The sequence below is a fragment of the Triturus cristatus genome, chromosome 11, assembly GCF_964204655.1.
Source record: "Triturus cristatus chromosome 11, aTriCri1.1, whole genome shotgun sequence".
In the NCBI taxonomy this organism is placed as follows: domain Eukaryota; kingdom Metazoa; phylum Chordata; class Amphibia; order Caudata; family Salamandridae; genus Triturus; species Triturus cristatus.
Genome location: NC_140594.1, coordinates 411,239,011 through 411,249,668, shown reverse-complemented (window position 1 = coordinate 411,249,668; position 10,658 = coordinate 411,239,011). Strand labels below are relative to the sequence as shown.

The following is a 10,658-nucleotide window of genomic DNA, read 5'->3' as shown; positions in this document are numbered from 1 at the left end:
GTGCTAGGTCTCCTCCCCCAGGATGGGCAGGGGGAAGCTTCAAAGGCATGCCACATTTGTGAGGTTCTCCAGGCCACTTGCTGTACTCAGCAACTGGCCCCCACCGGTTCTGACCCCCACTCTGGCAGGAAGACTGACCGGAAACTCCAAGTAAGGACAGGGGATGTGCCAGCCCTGCCAACCCCACCCCTCAGGTAGGGGAGGCAAGGTGAAGCACATCTCCGGCCCTCGCCATCTTGAAGATGGGGAGCCCTACCCAATCAGGACTAGGCCACTGCCCCCCTCCCACAGGAGAGTGGCAGGATAGGGGGTGTACCCACCCCAGGACATGGACCCAGTGGTCCCTGCCCTTTACCTAACTGTAATACCCCTAAATGTAGTATTTAGGGGCACCCTGAACCTTCCTTCCTCAGATTCCAGATTCCAAAAACAGCAAAGACGATCAAGAAGAAAGAAGACCTGCCGTGCAGCTGCTAACAAGAGGAAGACACCAAATGCTTTGGCCCCAGCCCTACCGGCCTGTCGACCCTCAAACCTGCTCCTGCTAAATCCCAGCACCTCCTGTGGCCAGCAACCTCACAAACCCCGGAGGACCTGGCTACCTTGTGACTCTGAGCACCTGGGACTCCCACGAGCAGTGGCTCTGCTCAAAGCAAGCATCTAATCCCTCGCATCAGCCCGGAATCGCGAACCCTGCACACTCTGCACCCGCCAAGCCTGGCCTGTGCCGGAGTGGACAAAGACCCCGAGGACGTCCCCATGATGACTGTGACCCCGAATCCAGCACCCAAGGACCCACCTCGACGCTCCTGACAACGCCTGAAGCCTCAGAACCAGGGACCCCCTCAACCGCGATCAACAGAGGGTAAGATTTCCTGACACCAAAAGGCACCCCTGCAACCGACGCCCTGCGGCCCCCTGTGCCTGACTCCTGGGTACCTACCTATCCTCCAACTACCCAACTTACCTCTCGAAGTGGTGGTGGCACCAGAAGAATCTTCGGCTCGAGCTTGCAGCCTTTGTTCGTCCTTGAGCTTTTCCATAGCAATCTATTGATCGCCCGAAGGCTCAAAAGCACCCTGCACCCAGCCGCCCGAGTGGCCCTGGCAGTGCAACTTCTACTCCTACCTACTTCCCCATTTGCCCTGAGCAAGTGACCAGGAGCCCAGCTCCCACAGCCGCGTGGCCTGCTAGTAAGCAGCCACCAACCAAAGGCCCCCTGCCTTCCATAGGATAACATTGGGCCTAACTCACTCTGCACCCGGCTGCCCCTGTGCCGCTGAGGGTATAACAACTGTGCTTACCTGACCCTGGGAGACCCCTGAGTCTATGCCCAGAACCTTAACTCTGCCAGTCGAGTACTTACCCAAAAGTCGATAACTCACTTTTCTTCCATAAGGTAACATTGACTGGTTCCTCTTGAAATTTCTTCTAAGTGTGGAGTTTCTAAACTTTAAAATATTCACCTAAAATCAACCGAGTAACGAAAATGGAAATACTCACCTGCTATTAGGAGAGATCCCAGTGCTGGATCTTGGTGCCCAGCACTGACCGTGAAAAGTACTTACGACCGTACTTACCACTAACTCAATTTTCTCCCATAGGAAACCATTGACTGTTTTTCCGTGAAATTTCTTCTAAGTGTCGATTTTTGCAAACTACAAATATTCTTTAAAAATTGTACCAACTGTGAAAACGTAATTACTTACCTGTTTTAGATAGATGTCACAGTACTGAGCCTAGGAGCCCAGCACTGGATTACAAAAGTAACAAGAACATACTTTACCCGTAACTTGAATTTTCTTCCATAGGAAACCATTGACTGTCGTTCTGTGAACTTTTTTCTACGTATCGATTTTGCAAACTTATAAATATTCCTTAAAAATCGCCTGTATAACTTAAATGCAGTTTCTCAACTGCTTACAGTTGGTACACTAGTGCTGGATCTAGGAACCAACACTGACCTAGAAAAATTAACCATAACCTCACTTACCTGCTAAGTGAATTTCCTTCCATAGGATAACATTGGTAATTTGATTAGAAAAAGTTTCTGTCAACTTTTAAAATAGCAAAATATTGCTTAAAAATCACAACAGTAACTAAAACGAATGTACTCACTTGTTTCCAAGAACTGTCCCAGGACTGAATCTAGGATCCAGTCCTGGAGTTAGAAAAGTAATCCTGAAAGTAATCAATTGCATATAACTTAAAATTCCCATTGAGCTTAATGTATTATTGTGTTGCCTATTGCAACAAACTGTAACTATTACCTACAAAAGTCAATTGCCTATTGCAAAGTATTTAACTAAAGCATCTCATTCTGAGAAAGTATATTTTGATACCTATTGTTGGTTCTAAAATAAAACAACCATATATTTTTTTATACAAACCATTGGCCTAGAGTTCAGTTCTTGAGTGTGTGAGACCATTTGCTGACCGAGTGTGTACAACAAATGCTTTACACTGTCCTTTGATACTGCCTTACTGCTCGACCAAGCTACCACTTTAGAGAGTAAGGTTATATCTAACTTTAACCTCTGCCAAACCTCTGGGAACTATGGACTCTGTACACACTGTACCTATTTGGGAACAGTATATACAGAGCCACTTTCCTACAGCCACTAGGGCTCTTGGGCACATTTATTTATTTTGTTCCTTCCCCCACTGGCACGAACCATTCCATCCACGGGTGGAGGGTCCACATCAGGGACATCCCTTCTGCCTGGGCAGACAGTGGGCTCACCCACCAACATAACAGGGTATGAGCACCCTAACACTTACCATTACAGAGAACAAGGCACAAAAGCACACAAGCTTGCATCCACTCCTACGTGTGATGAATGGGAAAGGGTGGGATCCTTACCTGTGAATGATGGACAGCTGCTCTCACTCAGGGACGGAGAGTCCAATGCCCGAAACCATGACGCTGAAAGTGTCACTGACCTATAGTGAATACTGAGACAGAGACAAGTTTTAGACAGTACACTTTGTCATATACATTAGCATATCCTGAGGGAATTACTTCAAAACGCAGCTTGGATACAGTACTGAATCTTTGCATCTACAAGTCTGAGTTGGCCCTTGGATTATGCTCACAAATGCGTCGACGCGTTTCGATGGATTAATTTATATTGCCATCTTTTTCAAGACAAATTGTTTTATTCTCTCAGTTGTAATCTGTGGTTTCTCATTCCTCTTTCTGGAGTAGAGAGTTATATCAGCAACTGCACTCTATATGGATCTTGTTCTCGGTTTTCTGTACGCCGACGTTAGTTTTAACTGTCTGAAACAGACTAACGAACAGGAATACACTCCACGTGGGAACGTGAAAGATAAGAGCGTGGTGAGATAGAGGAGGCACAGAAGTGTACATGCCCAAAAGGATCGAGATAACGCTGACAGTTAAAACAAACATCGGCGTACAGAAAACCGAGAACAAGATCCATATAGAGTGTAGTTGCTAAGAAAGAGGAATAGCGGTAAAAGGATATCTGCCGAGAGGCGGTGCATCTAAAGAGGCCTCAAGAGCAGAAATACAAGAGAAGTTAAATAATAAACACGACTGAGGTGCCACAATAACTGAACATAAAAAATAACGAGAGGAAGGAGTAATCGAAAATTCTGATATAACTCTCTACTCCAGAAAGAGGAATGAGAAACCACAGATTACAACTGAGAGAATAAAACTATTTGTCTTGAAGCAGCACACTTTTACAAAGTGGTTCGGTTTATTGCCAGCCAAGCACCTCTTACCCTGGGCTGGGTATGGTCCTTGGTGGGGAAGGGCCCACCACACGCATAGCATGTTGTGGGCACGGGATTGGACTTGGTGCATGTTTTCTTCTTGTAAGGGTTTCTGGCAAAGACAGCGTTGACAGGTTCTGTTTTTATCTGGCATTGTAACCCCGCTTCCCTGGGTGCTGCTCGCACTTTGGAAAGTTCTTTTGACCTTGCTATTGTTAGCATGTCTGTCATAGGCATTCCTAGGACCTGAAGAATGCTTTCTCTCAGCTTTACTGAGACACACCCCTGAATGAATTGTGCCTGTATTTCATCGTTTTCGTCTGGTAGCGTGCAAGTGCTAGCCATATCTTTGAGGCGTGCATAGAAAGCATCCACCGACTCATTGAGCAGTTTTCTTGCTTGAAGCAGTAGGAAAAGTGCGTAGTCTGGGTTCGCCAGTGGCTCAAAATTAGCAGTTAATGCTTGTTTTAATGTACCAAAGGTATACGTAGCTCCTACCTACACGACGTGCTTCCTTAACTTGTGTAAGTTACACCCTTCAAGTGCAGAAGCAAAGTGCGCGTCTGTCATTATGTAAAGCCACCGCTGAAAATATGTTTCTAGGTGTTCAAGCCATTCTTTCCATTTAGCTGCTTGAGCAGACGGGCCCATCAACTATGAATGGCTCAATAGGAGTTTCGGTAGTCATGATGGGTACTAGTTAAAGCTATTGCATTGAGGGGTAAGTGTCTTTCTTGAACTGTGTACCTGTTTATCTGCTGATGAAGGCACTCTAATGAATAAAACTGGGGACCCCAGTGCACGCTGCCCACCTTAGAAATTTCAGCCAGAAATGGAGAAGAGAAAGGAAAAAGAAAATCAGTCCCAGTGATGTAGGCAATATGGCATGAGTAGAAGGCAATTCCAGGGCAGCGGGTGCTTCGAACACAGTGTCAAGCAGAAGCACCTACCATGTAGAAAATAGGGAGTGCTTGCCGAAGAAATTGGCCTACCGGTCGGCAAACAGCAATTCAAGCCTTCATTAGCGAGCGGCTTACCTCCTTAGTCAGCCGATGTGGCATCTGGCTTGAGGACGTCTCCCTGGGAGGTTCAGTGACATCAGCGGAAGGAGTATAAGGCCACTTCCAGAAACCACAGATTACAACTGAGAGAATAAAACTATTTGTCTTGAAAAAGACGGCAATATAAATGAATCCATCGAAACGCGTCGACGCATTTGTGAGCATAATCCAAGGGCCAACTCAGACTTGTAGATGCAAAGATTCAGTACTGTATCCAAGCTGCGTTTTGAAGTAATTCCCTCAGGATATGCTAATGTATATGACAAAGTGTACTGTCTAAAACTTGTCTCTGTCTCAGTGTCATGCTGGTTCATAACATGAATTGTAATATGTGTGGATTCTTTTTATGAACTGTAATAATTGTATTTGTTTAGGTTGGTTTTATGAATTGTACTATCCTTTATATTTTTGTGTTGGAAAAAGTATTAGGATATTTGGATAGCATAGAAAAATGTCTTTCTGTTTAAAAAAATAAATAAATAAAAAAGCTTTTATACGTTATATTAGTGTCTCAGCATATAATTAGTTTTAGGGTTGATTGTGACAGTGCTTAATATCATAAGAAGGTGCAGTGGGGTGTGATAGTTGATCACCATACTATATATTATCTCCAAGGGAGAATTTAATCTACTTGTGTAAAGTACCTCATTTCCCTTGGCAAATACAAGGGGTCTCTCTCTATTTTCTACCTACTATAGTGAATACTGCCATAGTCTACAATGGCAATGAAGGGCTTTAGAACAGTAAGCCCTGCGTCGTGCGTCACAGTTCAGAAAGTTGATTTACTCCCTGACTTCTATCTCGTACTTCAGAGCAAGGAAGGCAGCCAGGGACAGACAGCCCAGGCTTAAATACATCAGTTTGTTTAGAGATATAATTGTATCTCTAAATCAATCAATCAATTTAATATTTGTACAGGAATGTGCAGGAATTTCAGGGGGCGCAGCCTCAGGGCTCCAATGGAGGAGCCCCCTGCCCTCTTCTATTCTCCCCATTATCCTTTTCAATCCAACTGACAGACTCCCATGTCTACTGCTCAAATTAACTCAATTTTCACTATACTAATCCACCACTAATCCTTTTTAGGTACCGGAGTATCGTGCTACTCACCGAAGAGCGCTTTCATTCCTCATCAGGGGTAGTAAGCGCTATATAAATACAATTAGAATATAATGTGAGATTAGTAAACCCAGTTCGAGCTTTCTTCTTATAATTCTGGGTAGAGTATTCCTTTATTGACCAAGTATAAAACCAGGACTACAATTCCCAGAATTCTAAGAAACAAAAAAATGAAACTAGTCTAAATAGTCACGCATGGACCTGGGAAGTTTGGTAGTTATAAATGTAATAGGTGAGCTTTCTGAGCTGCGTGGAACTCGGGCTGATGCAAATGAAACTAGAGGCTTCCAAGGCTGTTTTATCGAGAAACATGGCGCTCACTTCTGACAGTACTCTGAGCAAGGTTAGTGCTCTAGTTCAATATTGACCTCTGTGACTGACTCTAAGATGTCCGGTGTTCCTACAGTTCTCACGTCCGTAACATAACCGCCCTACACATCACGAGCCTCACCCCTACTAGTGGGCGGGGCATAGCTAGAGCTATAGACCGAAGAGGGCAGTTGTATGCGCGCAGGCGCAGTGAGTCACATTGGCGCCTCCCAGCTCTGTTTTGCCCTCACTCGTCCTGTCCTGGGTCACTTCAACCCCTGGCGAGAGCTGGAGAGGACCCCGCTTTCCAGAACACGTGGTCCTCGCACCGGTAAACGAAGAAACATCTGCGGTGGAGGGTGAAAGGGGTACAGCCGCCTCGGCGAATAGGTACGTGACTGATTTTATACTTTTATCCAGATTTTTCCCTCTTCGTCTTCACTTTGAAGCACACGACACCTAGTAGCATGAATTACCACCAGTCGTCAGAGCCTGTGACCTCACTCTTGTTAGCCGAGTTCCTATACATTCTCTTGGACTCGGCGATTGAAGCGGGGTGCGAGCTCCTTCTCGAGGACGCGGAGAGGGGAGTCCCAGTTGGAGACGTCAGCCAATCATAGTGCTAGGTACCGTACATTGCCCCCCTGGTTGGACAATGAGTGTATTAAGAGGGCGGGGTCACAGAGTATTGTGTGTGAGGGAGTGGACGGGGTTGGCGCACTGTACAAGTGGTGTGTTTAGGGCGATTCATCTGCTGATGGACATTCTGGTGATTTTGGAAAGAGCGAATTGACGCACCCAGTGACCTCCAAAGTAAAGAGGGAGCTATCCACGGCATGCAGCCACGGGACGTAGGTCATGGTCTGATCCATTCCGTTTTGCTATGCCGCACACCCTTCTGCTTGCGCGTGGCCCACGGAAAAGTCGACACTCTCCACTTTCCTGTACCTGACGGCCTAACTACTCCTTGTTTTGGCTATTGTCGCCCCAGCTTTCATGTAACCACAATAGCCCGTATACCCGACGACCTACCCTCTGGATTCATGTGCCCTACAAGTTGACCACGGGCTCTGTGCATCTAAAGATCGACCCCGTCTTTTTTGTGTCACTTTGATTTTCCTACTTCACTAGCGGCCACCTCTCTGTAATCCTCAAATTCTGCCTCCTGTATTAATGTGCCGTTTATCCCAACCTCTTCTTTATTCTTAGCCAAGAATCTTAATTTCCTCCTCTTTACTTGGTCAGTCTTATTGTCTCTGAATTCCCGTCCAATTACATAGTGCCCATATTTACTGCATTCATTTTCTTTAATCTCTTTCCAGGCAAAATGTGTATAGGCAAGCCCTAACATGTTCACACCTTGCAACTGGCTGTCCCCCGTTTGGCTTTGCCAGTGCTTGTTTTGTTATGGTCTTTTAATAGTTATTGTTAGGGGAACAACAATAACGTTCCGCAACAAATCCAATGAATAAAAGCACCGGCAAAGCTAAAAGTTTCACAGCTAAGGTGTGAATATGTTGGAACTTGCCTATAGCTTGTTATTTATTGGTCTCAATACGCTAACATTGAGTAGTCCTTGGCACTGATGGGAACTTCTTTGTGTGTTGATGTGTAAACAACGTACTTTTTGCTGTGGGGCCGTCCTTAAATATCCATTTTTTTCACTTTGCGGTGTTCTTGCACTCTTTTGTAAGTTCCGGTCTTTGTGTATTTTGTGTTAATACAAACACGATGCTTAACTTTCAGTCCTGAGTGATGTTAAGTGTTTTTGTGTGTAATTTGCTTGACATTCATGTGTCAGCTTTTTCTAGAATGTTTGTCGTAGGCTGGTTTAATGCTGAAAAGGCCTTTTTCTTGTAAAGCAATTGAGGCAAAATTGCTGAGGGTCTTTTTTTTAATCACGTCTGTTCAGCAGAGGACTGATTTACCGTTACCAGCCGACCACTATTATAAGTGTTTCTCAAACCATAAAATGACTCTTAACCGTTACACCCTTGGCAGAGAGACTGGATATTGAAGTATCGCCAACAACAATGTGTTTTGCAGTACTATGCATTACATTTTTTTTATAGGATGATTATGATCTATGCTGGTCCCATCAGCTGAAAATGGTATCTAGAATGTAGCCTGTAGTTGTCTGCCGACTAGAAAATGCGTGTCAAATTTCCCTTTAGAATTTCTTGCTAGACGAGTTGCGAAGCATCGACTAACTCCTTTACTGAAAGCATACCAGTTTTGTGGTGGTAAATGGTCACTGTTGAGAAAGTAGTGTTTTGCTCGCATCCTTTATTAACTGTTAGAGTGCTAGCCACTGAACTTTCCAACAGAAGCTTAAGTATTTTGTGCTTTATTGCTCGGTCTTTAATTTACCTATTTCGCCAGAGAACGTATGGCCAATTTTGTAGTACAATTTCTATTACTAATACCACACAATTCTTAATGAATTTACCCTGTGTGCGCTTTTCTCCAGAAAGGCAGAAGTAGTTTTTGCCGTGCTTTACATCTTTACTTTCGTATGGTTTAACAGCTTCTGGAAAATCGGCGGATTGTTTTCCTTCCTTCCTTCTTTTTTTGTTTTTCTTTCTTACATTATTGAACATTGCGCTCATTGACTACGTTGCTACGGTCTGTTTTTGTTGACTTTAGAGTTGCTGGTGTCCCTGCAGGGTGCAGCATTTTGAAACTCCTTCAAGGCTTACTGTCAACAACCTTCCAATAAAGGTTTTATTTTTAAAGTGCTTTGTTTAAGAGAATCGATTTAGGGTTGAAAACCCTGCCAAAGTACATATCTCGTGTTTCCTAGTATGATTGTCATTTCACTGTAAAGATATGACATATTCTCTCACACAGCAATAGATAAGCACATGCTTCATGAAGCTTATAATTGAGCCTGGTCTATTTTTTAATGCCTTTATCCTCCTAATAATCACTATCTGTTGAGCTCATATTGTTCCAAGGGTCAAAATGCAGATGTTGGCAGGAGTCAATATATTGTAATATTTGTCTTATTTTACGGCCTGGTTCTATACTGGGAGAGTATTTTAGTAGTAGCCATGACTCTCCCAGTAGGTTCTACCTAGATTAAATCTACCCCTTAACAAAAACGTACGCTATATGTTGAGTTTGGATTGGGTATGTTGCAGACAAGGGAACATCTAGTATGAGGCATCAGACTTTTCGCAGGTGATGAATATTGTGATTGTACGTTAGGGTAGAAGGATAATCTACCTTTTTTTTTTTTTTTTTTTTTTTTTTTTTTTACAATTTTGTTCAAAACCTCTCCTAGCACGCAGGAGATGGCCATCACCACTTTTTAGATCATCTAAGATTAAATGTGTCAACATGATATTGCCGTTTTTTCTCAGTACAGATGATAAATTTGTTTTTAACTCAATAAATTTGTACCTATGGGCAGCCTGGCCAATCTTGAGGGAGCTGCCAGTTGCCTTGGGAATCTGACCTGGCTTTAGTAGGATTATTTACTGTTGGGATTGTATGCTGTTTATACTTTGTTTTTATTCCTTTCATTCCACGTATGCACTTGCACTTTGTTAGGAAACACTTTGTTAGAATGCTGACACCGCTATTGATTATACCGCTTGCATGTTTTGGCCAATATGCCAGATATGAGTTAATTGTTATATGTTCCTATGTATTAATGAACCATTTTTACTTATTATATGGCTAAAAGGCGTAAAAAACAATATTAAAAGAAAAACTAATTTGTGTGGATATGGTTTCTGGCTTGTTCGCCATTTGGAATTTCTATTCGGATGACATGGAGCATGTTGTTATCTACTTACTGAGCAGTCTACTGGTTCCTCGGGGTTCCTGTACCGGAATAAGACCTGGCTGGACATTTCCCATAAGGAACAGGGTCAAAACTGGGTTGCATATGGCTGGGTCTGAACTGCGGAGGCGAAGTGAGCTAAAGAACAATTATTGATTCGACCCAGATCTTTGACCGGGGGTGAGTGGCTGAAAAGCTTCTGCACTCTGTCCATCATCTCCTTGTGCTTTTTTTTTTTTTCTTTTTTCTAAATGAAACGTATTTTTGTCCTCTATTGACAAAAGGGAGATCAGATGCTATTAGTTTAGTTACTTTACCCAAAGTTGCAGGGAGAGATGTGGCGAAATATACAATTAAAGTTGACAAGAGAAACAAGCATTTTCAATGCAATGGGTCTCGCATTTGTGAGCGTTTAAGCGACTGTCATTGTAAGTGACTATGCTTTTTTTAACGTTTTTATAAGCAACAAATGTATAAAAGGCATTGTTTTTTTTATAAACATTTTTATTATTACAATCAATAATGTACATAACTGTTCTGACAATGCATAGTATAAGTGCATTCCAGTGATATACATTCCTACATTTTGTCTATTGTCAATATTTAGACCATAACCTTGGCCAACGTTACACATG

General features: G+C 43.3%; 1 protein-coding gene across 6 annotated transcripts in view; it reads left to right on the top strand.

The window, feature by feature from the left end:
- The first annotated feature begins 6,389 nt into the window (after positions 1–6,389).
- OGDH (oxoglutarate dehydrogenase) overlaps positions 6,390–10,658 on the top strand; it is a 587,498-nt gene continuing 583,229 nt past the window's right edge. For 2 of the 6 annotated variants that reach the window (XM_085636081.1, XM_085636083.1), the window contains exon 1: positions 6,390–6,623. The gene's annotated coding sequence lies outside the window, so the exon portion shown is untranslated. Of the gene's footprint in view, positions 6,624–6,918; positions 7,085–10,658 lie in introns of those variants that run through there. The other 4 variants (XM_085636078.1, XM_085636082.1, XM_085636080.1 and 1 more) reach the window with 4 other exon arrangements.